We start from the raw sequence: 14,848 nt of genomic DNA on the forward strand, positions 1-14,848 counted from the left end.
GAACAGAGCACACCACCTCTCTCATCCTACGACATATCAACAGCTATCCTGTTTCGGAATGCCATAAGGGATTGGCTGATAGCCTTTCATGCACAGTTTCAAACCCTTTTTGCGTCCAATTACCCAATTTTGTGCACATTGTGATGGATGCAATTGACCTGTCTGCGTTCTTCGTTCGAGGACTCAAATGTTGCTGTTACTTGAGCTACGAATTTATACTAACTTAGTCCACCAATAGCTTCAATGTATATTGAATTATTTTGGCCGTGCCACCCTGCTTTCCCTTTTTTTAGCGTCACCGATGCCCTGGCATGACAGTGGACAGTTCGCAAAGTTTATACACAAACAATATAAAACATACAATTTCCGATCAATCAAGTACATTTTGTGGAATGGCACTCTCCAGAAGCTACCAATAATTCGACAGCAATTCACTGGCATACAACCAAAAGCCCTCAAATGTTAACTTTAGATTCAAACAAACAACAATGTGACATGTTACATACAAGCGTTGCTTCTGTTGGAGTAAATAGCTTCTGCTGGATCGCAGTTGGATTCAAAGTAAAGGATAATGTAATTATGGCAGTCAATCTAAACAGAGCAAAGGGTAGACTGCTAGGAGCCACTTTTGTGGTCCCGGCATGGAAGTCCATTGTTTCAGAGGTGTCTCGTTCACACCTCCTTTGTTGCAGACTTGATCCAATCTTCCTGCATTCCTCTCCTGAGGGTCTTGTCATTAGCATGGTCCAAATTTCGGTTACACTTAAAGGATTTCATACATTTGACTATTAAAGAAATATAAGAGTTTGATCTTAACATAGTTCATTAGATGTTGCTGCATCCAGTGTATGAAAATGTGATACTGTAAAATGCTGAGAGTGTGACTGGTGGAGCGAAACTGGTTGCAGGGGTGTGCAAGAATGGAATGTTTTAGAAGCAGACGGTGCTGAGCGAGACGAGATGACTCCGGGAGCAGTGGATGAAGGAACGGCCATCGGGGGATCGCACGCAGGAGGAGCCACGGGATTCGGCGGGAGAAGAAAGACCAATAAGAGCAAGCTAAAGTTAACTGCAGGATACACATAGCCAATAGAATCATGCCAGGATGCTTTTGTCTGTGTGTCATTTACATATTGTAAAGTCACTACTGGGGAACTCGGAAAAAGTAGAGTGGAGTTCTGTGGATGGCAGGAGAGGTGTAGAGTTGTATTGAGAGGGATCCGAGACCCAGGCGATTATGTAATAAATCTGTGTATTGGGAATAAATCCACTCGTGCGTGAAAATGCCGGCTTCCTGATACCTTTCTATTGCAGAACGAGCGCGCATATTGTTGGATGAGTGAGAGTTGGGTAAGGTCGCAAATTGGAGTCAGATTACTAATCTGAGGTTACATTGGTTTAAGATTAAATTCTAACATTAATTTAGAGCTAAATTCCAACAAAAGCCATCTCTCTTTCAACAACTCTATATTTCCCTCCCACACGTAGTTGAGCCATTAACACTTCCTGATTTAGGTTACATCCGCCAAAATAAAAGCATGCCTTTCAAAATAAAAGTCGTCATAAACAAATAAACTTTGCCTGAAAGGCAGAACAATCTATCATATCCACACCACTATCAGATTTCCCCTCTTGGTTGTGGATTGAAGTTTATTTCAACCACTGTCAAAACCAGACACAGTGGTGTTGATAAAGTTCCTAACCGCTCTGGTCTGTCAGCAACATTTATACAATTGAAATTTTCAAGAGCTATTTTTTTTTTATAGAAAACATGTTGATCATCCACTCTAGTCACAGGAAACACCCAATCCATCCATGTATTATCAAGATTAGCATTTTTCATAATGTCAACAACACAATTTTGTTTGCGTAATTTGGAAATCTTGTTTTCGAAGTGCTATCCTTTCATGAAAGTACATACCATCCCTCGCAACTTTTTTCTGTGGACCAATAGTTACCCACTTGAGTACTAATTAGAGAGTTCCAACGCAAATCTAAAACACGTCCTCCACAAATACGTCTCATTACCTTTTTCAGTTATCTGCTTGGTGTTTGCAAATGCCTTTTCATTTGTAATTGGGATTCGCAATTTTGGTATTGTACGATCACATCAGAGTTTGCTTATGTAACTCTGGGTCATCCCCACATATAACATAACAGAAATATCAGAATACCATTGTACATCCATCGAACATGGAACAGCTACGTTTAACCACTTCTGGGACATTTCAGCTAAAATATACGTTCTACTTAGTCAGGTGTCTTATGAAATAAGACCATCTTATTATCAGACTTTTTCTCATCTCCTTTGTAGGAGTTTTCAACCGAAATGACCTTTTTAGAACGCGTCAAATGAACCAAAGCTGACTTTCCTGCCATCCTTACCGCTGTGAGCGTTGTCAATAAAACTTAAAATGTTTCTTACAAATGTTTCTTCTTCACACTAAAGGAGTGGAAGAGTTTAAACCTGGCTAGTTTTATTCGATGTCCTGCATCTTGTGTCACTGTTATTCTGTGGAATGCTGTGTGGGTGGCTGGTGAAGTTGGAAAAAGAAAGTGAAAGAATGTGAGGTTTGGGAGGTTTTAGGTCGGTGCCTGGCGCAGACAGATACCTCGAGGGGGAAGGGATGCACAAGAAACTGGACCCTTCAGCCACAAGCAGGAGGGGCCACCACTTGAAGAAAGACCAAGAGAAGCAAGCTAAAGTTAACTGCAGCATACACATAGCCAATAGAATCATGCCAGGATGCCTTTGTCTCTGTGTCATTTGCATATTGTGTCTATAAATTAATGCTGAACAGCGAAGACAGAGAGAGCTGTATTGAGAGGGACCCAAACTCAAGTTGTAGATTTGTGTGTTAGGAATAAATCCACTCGTGTGTGAAAATGCCGGCTTCCTGATACCTTTCTATTGCAGAACGAGCGCGCATATTGTTGGATGAGTGAGAGTTGGGTAAAGTCACAAATTGGAGTCAGATTATTAATTTGAGTTTGCATTGGTTTAAAATTAAATTCTAACATTGATTTAAAGATAAATTCCAACAACACTTTGTATTCTAACATTTTTCTCTTACAGTCAGCTAAAGTAGCTTCATCATATATTTCCCATTGGTTCTTAAATTTGAGGTCTTCTATAAGGCCTTATAATACAATATAATACAATGCAATGGGATTGTCTGTATAGAACTCAAATTATATCACATTAAGACATATAAAGTAGATACGAGAAAAACTGCAGCACAGCAACATTCTCATGTTGATTTATAAGCCCCAAAAAATGTATCTTCAAATGAGTTTTAAAAGTGGACAGAGAGGCGGCTCGCATAACATTTAATGGAAAGCGACAGTGCTTGTCGTGTTCACAGTTTTACTAATTCTACATACTGTGTCCACTGCCTCCCCATTTCCTCAATACATAGCCTTTTTTTTCTCTTTTTTTTCATTCATTCTTTTGTAATTGTGTTTGTGTTCAGATCACAAGTTGTGGCTTCTTCAAATGTGTTTTTCGCAATGGTGTTCTTGTGATCTCTTCAGTGTCAAATTCATTGCGTCTTTGGCTCAAATGAAACACTGGCTTGAACTTGACAATAGCAAGTGCGGCTTATTAGGGCAATCAGACAGATATAAATTTGCACTGTGTTACCTCTGTTCTTGTGCTCGCATTAATCCCCGTGTTGTTGTGTGCTTCCTCAAGCCTTCTGCCTGTCCGGCCAAGCCCCGTATCACCACCTCCTGCCCTTGAAGACCGGACCGCGTCCACCACTCCACCGCCTGGCCTGCTGAACTCTGGACCCGCTGCCTTCACTTCCTTCCCCAAAAATAAACCCCTTCTCATATTCCGATTGCTCTTGGGTCCTTTTCTCACCATTACAGTTCCACCCAACCGTTACACCAAGTTTAGTAAACTTAAGCACTCATCTGCAGTCTGAAAGCAGGATTAGTGCTGCACTATGCAAACTACTACTAGTTTCATTTGAGAAATGTATTTTGTTTAATAAATGCAGTCACAAATATTATGTCAGGGTTTTGGTATGGAGTTGGAGTGGGAGGAGGAACCATATACATTGAAATGAGGCAGGAGTAACTCCATGCAAATTAAATGTCAAGAAAACAAAGCGCACAAGGCACTGGGGGAAAAATGTGTGACAGGAAGTTGTTAAGGTTGAGCTGGGATCTTGGCTGTTTTGCGACTCTGAAAACTTTGTAAAATGTTTAGCAAGTCACAATACTCTCTTTGGATTAGGGTTAGGTTAACCCTAACCCTAAATTTTCCTCTCTCACACCTCAAGGACAAAAAGGAGGAGTCTGTTGAAGTGAGGATGTCTGGCTTGTCTGACAAATATAAATGCAGACCTCAAAGACTTTGAAGAAATGTGCATGGCTGATTTTGCATTAACATGCAGAATTGTCTAGGCTCTAGACAATTTCTTTGTTTGCCCTAGACTCTAGGGCAAACAAAGAAAAGGCCAAAATGTTTTTCCTCTGCTGAACATCATGGGATGTGTGCAGAAAAGGACAGGAAAACCTGCTGTCATCAAATACTGCAATTTCTCATAGAATAAAAATCCTGAGGAATTTTACTGCGCCTTGCTCAAGCTGTACCTGCTGCATCGTGCTGACTTGGCAGTTGAAATCTGCTTATCTGTGAAATGCACATGGAGGACTTCTAGAATTATTGGTGTCATCGTATGTGGCATTTTTGCCTCAGACAAAGTAAATGACGTGAAAACACCAGAGGAACCAACGTATGCAAGTTAGGCGGGCATAGCGAGTAACAATTTAAGATGACCGCCGGTGGCTTCACTTCTCTTCACGGCAAGCAAGCGGCATTGTTTGTCCATCCATATGCAAGTCTGAGACAACTCCACACTTTTACAAACTCCATCTATCTTGAAATGAATTTTTTAATCATTTATTTCTTTTAAAGTCAAAACACGAACATTGAAATACCCGCTTTTGTAAAACCACAATGGAAATGCAAAAGCTACAACACAACGGAAATACAGAGGCAACGGAAGTGACCGAAACTCCCGCGGGATGGAAATAGACACAAAGTTGGAATAGTGATAAAAGTAAAGTTGTTTCATTGTTGGAGCTTGTGTCACTGTATCAATAATAATAATAATTTATGCTGTGTTTTGAAAATCGTTTATTTGTGATGCTCCAGTGGTTTGTCCGCACGTACGGACGACGGGTTCAACGTGTTCGAGAGGACAGTTAGCACTTGCCAGCCACAAAATAGACGTTGCTAATGTTGAGTTAATGTTTAACTAAAACAAGGCCGAGGCACTCCATTGCGGTTTTGATAAGCAAAGTTGGAAAAATTATTTATCGCGCTTTATCAAGTATTGAAGCGTCTTCAAAAGACATTATGTCAGACATTATTTTTTTTTTATCTGCTTTATTGTTACAACATGTCTGCTCTGAGCAACGTGTTTCGTGATCGTTACGCACGGATCTCATCTTCCCTGTCTTCTCCGTCTGCTTCTTTCATTCTCGCACAACCTTCCCGTCTAATTTGTTTCATTATTCTTAATATTCCGCGGATAATAATATTGTGTGGACGCAAGGCTTACATTACAATTGTTAAGGTTGAACATTACTATTCCAACTTTGCATCTTTTCCCATCCCGCAAGAGTTTCACTCACTTCCGTTACCTCGGCACTTCCGTTGTGTTGTAGTTTTGCAATAGCGCTACGGCTCAAATGTTGTAGCTTTTTGTATTTCTGTTGTGGGTTTTGCAATAGCGTGTATATCTGTAGTTGTGTTTTGACTTTTGCAATTGTTGTGACCTTTCTCGGCCACCATACAAACTGCAAATAAACACTCAAATAAATCCAATACAATGCATCTTTAGTGACAAAACATTTTCCTTACAGCTGCAGTTGTAACAAAGCACTTTGTCAAACATTTGAAACCGCATTAAAATTAAAAATACGATCAGATAAAAACATAAACCTTTAGTCACTCAGGCAGTGACTGCTTTTGTTGTTTGTCGGAAGCAAAATTATTCAGTCTCTTAGAAATGTCCGGCACAAGGCAACTTGAATATTGTCCTCAGAAGAAATAGGATTTCTCATCCTATCACATAGTTTAACAATTGCCCTCCATTATGAGAGTAGGCATTCTCTGATGTCAAATTTTGTGGGTATCCCTTCACATTTTCTGTTGGGCCTAACCTGCAGAGTATTAAGAAAGAAGAGGCCTGCTGACTATTTCGACATTATTTTGTGTGAAATAATCACTTGCTGATGCTTATACATCACACAATGTGGAGTTGCAGACTTGCCCAGCAAATAGTCTTCTGTTGGTCAACGTATCTATCCATGAAACCTCATGAATTGCCATTCAGCTGAAAAGATGGAGGGAGCTCACGGGGGACCGTGTGTCTGATCAGTGAGCACCGCTAATCTGGCAGGTAATGGCTGCATTTACAAAAGAAAGCTAACTGTAGGCTGTTGACTTGTTAATTCAAAGCCTCACAGCCATTCGGCCACCCTTCAGTCATGGAAGGGCGAGTAAGAAAATCCCAGGCATTCTAGTGTTAAAGCCACAGCAGTTCTTCTACTACATAAATGGTGGTGTTGGAAATGGTAAATCACATTTTTAAAAATGTATCCACGCAGAGTCGACGAAAATATTGCACAGACTACAATGACCGGCTGAGGGAGCAGACATTTCCAAGCCAACAATTATTCTCGCAGCCGCCACAGCACCTTTCTACATTTCTGGGACAGTTTGAAACCCCCATATCATGGCCTGGGCAATAAACTGGACAAAGTCAGAGCAGCGCTGTCAATCGCCGAAATACACTTCATTGATAACATTTCCATGTTGTTGAAAGACCTTTTTGCAAATGTGAACGCCAGATTGAAACAAATCAAAGGCATCAATTTACCTATTGGTGGGATGTATGAGTTGTCTGTTGGCGATTTCTATCATCTCCCTCCAGTGAGACAGTCCAAACCTTTGCGCGTATATGATCGCTCTAGTCTCAACCACTGGTGTGACAATTTCAAAATCATCACACTGACTTCATGAGGCAGAAATATGATGTCGCTTTTGCTGTACTGCTGAATTGAGTCCGCGTCAAAGAGAAATCGGTGGAACGGTCTGTTCAATTTACTATTAATTTGGTGTTGTCTTGGATGCGAATATTTCAGCAGACAGTTGTTCCTATTGATCACGATCATGTCAACTGACAATAAATAGACTCCATTTATTGAATCAGAATTGAATGGGGTGAATTCAATACATTCCTGTCGCCCAAACTACCCATTGATATTTGTATTTATTGTAGGTGGTGTTAAGTTTCATTTCCTTAAATCTGTACTATAAGTGGTGATTAATGCCTGTTCCAAAGCTTCTACACCTTAGGAAGTCGGACACAATTGCACATTGCCTTGGGATCAATCATCGAAAAAAGTTATGTAGAGTCATTCACTGGTGTGCCAAAAATGGAGCGCACATTGCGCGTGCGCTTTAGTGATGTCATGTCATGTCATTATCCACACCGCTTATCCTGTACAGGGTTACAGGAGGGCGCTGGAGCCTATCCCAGGTGACTAGGGGCGAAAGACACGCAACAACCTGAACTGGTCGCCAGCCAGTCACAGGGCAGACATAGACACCGTCACTGAGTGGGAACTGAACCCACGCTGCCCGCACACAACTCGGGCAAGTGTACCACTACACCAGAGGTATTCAATTAAAAGTCACAAAGGTCCACGACTAAAATTTCTTCTAATTAAAACGTCCGAACCAAAGTCCAACTTCCCTTAATGTCTAGCCTATGTTCAAATTTTTATATAGTTTCAATATTTAGTTATTTTCAACAGAGTGCACTCATATACTAAATATTTAACAATGTTCCCATTCAACACCTTTGCCAGTCAAACAAATATAAGGCGTTTATTTCACATTCAAGAAAATGTGGCTCAAGAAACTTAAGGGTGCCACTTCCAGAAAAAACAGGAAAATATCTCCTGCAGAAATATATCAAGTGCTAAGCATTGAGTTAATATTTCTTACCTTTTTTTCTTTAATCAAAGAGTTGTCAGCCTAAAAAAAACCGATAAGCCTAATTATCCAAGTAAAGCAGGTCAACATGTTGAGTACACAATCAATAAAAATGGCTGTCCTCATGAAAAACTAATTCAAAATGAGCTTTGACACCACCTTTTCTTTTGAACATTTTTTTAACTTCTCTTAATGTGAAAAATGAGTTTGTGACTGCCCTGCCAGTGATTTAAATCTGGGTTGGAACGGAGTCAGGGCAATTGGGATTTGGTAGATTATTTCACACATCTGGGTTTTGTGTTTTCCTTTAAATAATGTTTGTGCAAGCAACCGCATTAAATAATAATAATAATAATAATAATTTGCTCTTTATTAGTCCCACAATGGGGAAATTCGAGATTCGAACCCAGGCCTCCTGGGGAGACTGGGTCCTGAACGCGGCGCCTTAGACCACTCGGCCATCCTGGCAGCCAAAGCACTCCCTCACAACTTCCCCATCACCGAATGTTTTTTTACGTTTCCCCAAAATGTGTTGTAGTGCAAAAGTGCTTAACTGTTAAAATGCTACAAGTCAGCTGATGTCTCAAGTTGTAAAATCTTATTGCACTTCAGTTAGTACGCGGATGTTTGTGTACACACTAGAAAGAAAAAAAAAACAGATTACAGCGCGACAGACAATTCCAAAGACATATTCATAAACATAAATTACAAACAGAGGGTTTGCTACTCAATGGTAATCATATAAACTGAGAAGAAATGTGATTACAGACTTGATTCTCAAGAAGCCAGGTTTTGAGGTGTTTACCAAAGGAAGTGAGAGTGAACCAGTCTCTCAAAGCACTTCATTCTGACAGGTGTGAGATGCTGGAGAGGCAATACCCATGTATCCTCTGTTCCTATGATTCCACCTTGCATCCAAAACCCATAGCACTTCTTGGGTTGGACATTTAGGCTAGTTGTACCGCAAAACTCTTCCAATATCTTTATATTTCCCTCCATGCCACCTCTCGAGCCACTCACCAGAACCAAGTCATCGGCGAATGCCAGCGTGGTGAGCAGGATGGCCGAGTGGTCTAAGGCGCCGCGTTCAGGACCCAGTCTCCCCAGGAGGCCTGGGTTCGAATCTCGAATTTCCCCATTGTGGGACTAATAAAGGGCAAATTATTATTATTATATGCTCACCTCAAGCCAGCCCAGAACCAGCCACCTCCAGTGTATGGATGAGAGGATCCATAGCAAGATTTAAGAGCAGTGGGGACAAGGGGTCACCTTGCTTTACTCCAACCTTCATTTTAATAGGCAGGGATGTGGCCCTCCCACAACCTATTCTGGTCGAGCAGTCCACATAGGAGTTCTGGATTAACTCCACAACATGATTGTCCACTCCCTTCTGCCTCAGAGCACACAGGATATGTTCATGAGGCACGGAGTCAAAGGCCTTCGCAAAATCGATAAAGACCACTGCCACAGCATCACCACTCAACCTTGCTCCTTCAATTATCTTGTTCAATATCAAGAGGTTTTCACCACAACCTCTTGAAGCATTTGTAAATGCCCAATAAGGTGCATTGCTGTTGTTTCGTTTATGTGTGTGGATGGGAGGTTGTGGACCTGCAGTGCCACCTAGTGGCATTTCCGTGTTTGTTTTGGGGGGTCATTTCTTCTTCGTTTTCTTTATTTAACTTCTGGTGTTCTGACAAAATGTCCTACCCGCTCGAATCGTCCTACCGTAGGCTGATTCGACAGCCTGTTCTGACAAATCTACCGGAAGCGAATTTGACAGCCAAAGTACTACACCGTGCGCTTTCAGATATTCTATGCAGTATATTTACGCTTATATACAGGTAGGACGTTCTGACAGTTTAATTTATGGAGTATATTTACACATATATACAGGTAGGACGTTCTGACAGTTTAATTTATGGATATATTTACGCTTATATACGAGTAGGACGTTCTGACAGTTTAATTTATGGATATATTTACGCTTATATACAGGTAGGACGTTCTGACAGTTTAATTTATGCAGGATATTTACACATATATACAGGTAGGACGTTCTGACAGTTTAATGGGATTAATTAAACAATTGGGAGAAGACAGTAGATGGAAGAACAAACTCCACAGTGTTTTGTCCACAAATATTTACATTTATTACAACAATAGTCACTGTGTGACTGGTCATCTTGGGGGACAAATTGGGCACATTGAAAATGGGCCCACCTGGTACATTTATGACACTGCACCTAAAAAGTAAAAAACAAGCACACATAAAAACAATGCATATGAAAATTTGAAATCAATCATATATATATATACAATTTCAATCATGCTGAACTCTCCATCACTCTCTATCATGGAGCACACCACACAGTAGTCTTCCGCGTTGCCTACAAAAACCGCAAGGGCATTTTGTTAATCGGTATAAATACGTGATTTGTGTAATTCATGTTGTGGTTACAAAACTAGCTATAAACTATAAAAGCTGTCCCAAACTTACCCTGATGTTCTATCAGGGTACAAGCTATCTGTCTTCGAGCCTGCTCAACAGCTTCTGCTGCGGTCAGCACCCCCTTTATCTCACCAAACAATATGAAGTTTTCGGCAAACTGCAATACATGATTTTGTGGACATTCTTATTTAATTTTATAGATGCAATAAAATTGTATCCATTTAAGAAAAATAGTTTATATTTATATATATATATATATATATACACACATATATATATATATATACATATATACACACACACATATATACATATGTATGTATGTATATATATATATGTATATGTATGTGTGTGTGTGTGCATAAATGTCCATTACACGTAAAAAGGTTCTATGTAATATAATAAATTCGTATTTTTTTACTTGCCTTGTGTTCCATAATGAGGCAGTGCAGGTATGCATCAATGACCTAAATTGAGAGCAAAGGAATGTATATGCATCATACTGCAAAAATACAATTACGATCAACTGTGATAAAAACAATAGGAGCTTTTACTTCATCTGCCAGCCATTTGGTTCCATGAAGCGTTCTGAATGATGTATCATAAACTTTGAATGTACCGACTACTGCCTCCACACGACCATCGTCATTTGCGGTCCAGAGCCTGTGTACTAAAAGAAAGTTATGATTAAGTTAGAAATTACACTTTAGATGAAACTGTCAAAATAGTTCAAGCCCAACAGGCCAAAGGGGAAGTCAAGGCCAACGGGCCAAAACTGAACTCAAACCCAACAGGCGAAAGCTGAACGTCACAAAGCATTCCATGACTTATTTTATGGACCACCGACAACCTTTAAAACTCCCATTCACCAAACAATAACTCTTCAAGGTCAAACATCGGCCAACTTTTACTGGCAAAACCTAGTCATGCAACAGTTAACCAGGTATGATGCCCAAACCAGCAACAGACGACCGAATGGTCAAGAACAATTTTTCTTAAAAAAGGTCACCTTTGTCTTGTGTGCTGAATTGTGCAAAGGGCGGATTCTCAGATGGGACTTTAACCGGCTGTACCTCTCTACTAGGGGGAACAGTTCGGGGCGCAAATTGAATTACTGAGATTCTGGTTGGTTCATCTTGAACTGGGCTTTGTGTTGAGGCATAGCTTTTCACATCAGGTCTTTTATATGGTTTTATATGGACAATGTTGTACTGAGTCTGTAAAATCTTCCCATCAGCATTCTGCAATGTCACGCGTTTGCCACATATGCTTTGGATAATATAGGGACCATTTAAATCTGGCTGTAGCCTTCCACCTTTTCTCCCACGCTTTTGCATATTTAGGAGAAGGACTTCGTCACCAGCCTTGTACAGCACATCTCTGTATTTCTTGTGGACCCTTTTAGCATATGCTTCCATCTGCTTTTCTTGACTCTTTTTTACATTTTCCTCCACAGACTTCCTCACGAGCAACTTTTTGAGAATGATTGAGCTCACCATAATAACCTTCCTCTGGGAGTATGATGGTGGAAATCTGTAATTTTTTTAACAATCATAAAATGAGAATTAGCTGAAGCACAGCATGAGACTTTCATTTATTGTCTAATACAATGAATAATTTAAGCAAGTACGTGAAAATAAAATAGACTAGGGCTATGTGTATGTCAGAATAGAAAAGAACAAAAGCAACAACTTTTATAATAATATAACACTTACAGTACCTGCTAACTTAAAAAAATATATGTGTAACTGATAATTACATCTCTGTGACAGTTGAGAAAGGACTCAAATGACTCACTGGCAATTCAGCAGGAACTTCAGCTGGAAATCGTGCTTCCCTCCCATACATCAGGTGAAACGGTGAATATTTGGTGGTGGTGTGTACTTTGGATCGCAACGAGAACAGGGTGGCATCCAAGTATAAGTCCCAGTCATTCTGCTGCGCATTAACCAATTTCCTCAGGGCTCTAAAAGCAGATATAGTGAAACAAAACATGTGAAATTGTGAAAGGCACAGATATTTGCAATATGAAATGAAAAGCATACCTTTTTATGTTGTCATTGGTCTTTTCATCAAGACCATTGGTCTGCGGATGATATGCTGCTGTGACTACCCTTTCTACCTTCAGGAGTTCACAGAGCCTGGTGTTGAGCTTCAAGACAATTGAAACTAATTTGTAAATAAATCACTCATACACACATGAAACACAAACCTGGTTGACAAACTGTATGTACAACAATCACTCACAAAGGATAAGCATTTAATGTTGGTGTGTTCCTTTATGATCACTGAAGCAGATCCTAAAATAATTTGCCAAACATGAGCATTTTTCATAAATAGGCTTACTTCATTGACGAACTCTCTGCCTTGGTCTGACAGGATTCTTGCAGGGCACCCATGTCTGTATATTATTTTGCAAATATTCAGACCAACTTCAGCAGCAGATTTCGTTCCCAATGGGTATGCCTCGACCCATTTAGAAAAATAGTCCGTTGCAGTCAGGATGTACTGGAACCCACTGGCAGTCTTTGGAAGTGGTCCAGTAAGATCGATGCCAACGAGCTCCCAGACACCTGACACCTGATAAAATAAATAAATATACATATATACAGCTATACATACATCCACAAATAATTTTTGGAAATGTTTACATTGACACTATTGTTTAAGACGATTACAACTCACCTTAATACACTGCAGTGGGAGCGCAACAGTGAGAGGTTTGCCAACTTTTTGGCACTTGTCACATTCCTGGATCTTAGGAAAGATTCATAGCAAAGACAGATATACAAACACGAAAATCTATACACAAAGACAAAATCTATTTTGCAGTAAATCTGTGTTTATGCATGTTCAAATGTTGCTCAAACAAATCAGAAAGGTATAGTACCACATACCCATTTCTCAATGTCGACAGTCATGCCGTGCCAATAAAATCGGCAACATAAGGCACTGCGTGGTTTAAGGGTGCCAGTGTGCCCTCCAATAGGAGAAGAGTGAAACTCTTCGAAGAGCCTCCTGTACTCCTCTTGAGTTTTAATTGCTCTCCTGGAGCAAAAGAAGAGTTCACCGTCTATATCAGGAAAAAATAAGAATCTTAATAACTTTAAATTGCTAATGATCTGAGCTACACGTGGGATTGGTTACAATGAAAATACTGACCTTTTAGAGTGAATTTTGAGGCATACCTTCTTAGGTTTTGCTTCTTGCTTTTATCATACCCAGGTGGGTATGTTCCAGCAAGAAGAAGATTGTAAACTTCGTCCCACTTCTCCTCCATAACTACAATGACTGTTGCAAACTATTTTTTTTCTGATACAGTTGACATGAATTAACAAGCAAAGTAGGAAACATTAAGGAGCACATACATAACTGCATACTCAGTCAGGCCATATCTGTATAAGGTTTGGAAGTACTAACTTTAAGTGGCTATATTCAGTCATTTTTACTGGATCATTGTTTTTGTTTTCTTTCTAATTAAGTAAAACCACCAACAATGAAACACAGAATTACTACAAAGAGAACATTTACTGGCGATATCAAACGAGTATGGTATACATAAACTGCGTGAGAAATGTAGGCAACTGAAACACACGCCGAAAGTATTTTGAGACAATGAATACGTCAAATAAGACTCAAATGAAAATGAAAACATTAAGTACTCACTGCTTTTCACCGCACAATGCAGATGTAGGAAAAAATGCTGCAAACTTCCAGCGAAATCACTATCGGTAGGACAAAACGCAACTAACTTCCCCGCGAAATCACTATGGGTAGGACAAAAAGCAACTCGCTTCCCGCGAAATAACAATCCGCGTTATGCGCATGCGCGCGCACTAGGCATTGGTAGGACGTCTAGATGTGTAGGACATTTTGACAGTACACCGGGTCGCGACGCCACGAATCAACGTCTGTCCCAGGCAAAGACAACCGTTTATTAGCGCCCTTGGAAAGCGTAACGAGGTATGACGATGCATAAAATACTAAATGTACTAAAAATGTGAATTATTTTGGAAACTACTGTTACAGTTTGTGTTTTTTATGCTCTATAGTTTTCACGGTGCAGTATGCGTGACCGTTGTTCAGCAATAAAGGTTTCTCGACACCAGTTGAAACTCTGCGCCATTATTTCAAGTCCAAGGGGCCGCTACAGCATTGACTTGTCTAACATTGACTGGGCACGCTTTCATTAGTCGTTTCGCAAAAATTAGACCAAACAGCCGCAACACTAGCGAGCCAATAGTCACCGGCCTCCATGCATTTAGGAGGTTCAGTTTCTTCACATCAGTGGTTTTTTAGAGCAGCCTAGTCCGCCACTCCTTCACCGCCTTAGGTATTACACCCTGGACCAACCATGTGGTGAACAGCCTTGCCAG

At 40.2% G+C, this 14,848-nt stretch overlaps 2 long non-coding RNA genes across 2 annotated transcripts; both read right to left on the minus strand.

Annotated features, from left to right (window-relative positions):
• Positions 1-10,516: 10,516 nt before the first annotated feature.
• LOC148321071 (uncharacterized) lies at positions 10,517-13,431 on the minus strand. The gene is made up of 4 exons (XR_015846795.1): positions 13,370-13,431; positions 13,158-13,229; positions 12,819-13,045; positions 10,517-10,629 (listed from the first exon to the last, which is right to left on the minus strand). It is a non-coding gene; the product is annotated as an uncharacterized LOC148321071 (long non-coding RNA).
• On the minus strand, positions 10,819-12,325 carry LOC148321072 (uncharacterized). Its single transcript, XR_015846799.1, has 3 exons — positions 12,270-12,325; positions 11,027-11,142; positions 10,819-10,939 (listed from the first exon to the last, which is right to left on the minus strand). It is a non-coding gene; the product is annotated as an uncharacterized LOC148321072 (long non-coding RNA).
• Positions 13,432-14,848: the final 1,417 nt, after the last annotated feature.

The sequence above is a fragment of the Idiotropiscis lumnitzeri genome, chromosome 16 (assembly GCF_059441095.1).
Source record: "Idiotropiscis lumnitzeri isolate Australia: NSW breed Sydney's pygmy pipehorse chromosome 16, RoL_Ilum_1.0, whole genome shotgun sequence".
Lineage (NCBI taxonomy): Eukaryota > Metazoa > Chordata > Actinopteri > Syngnathiformes > Syngnathidae > Idiotropiscis > Idiotropiscis lumnitzeri.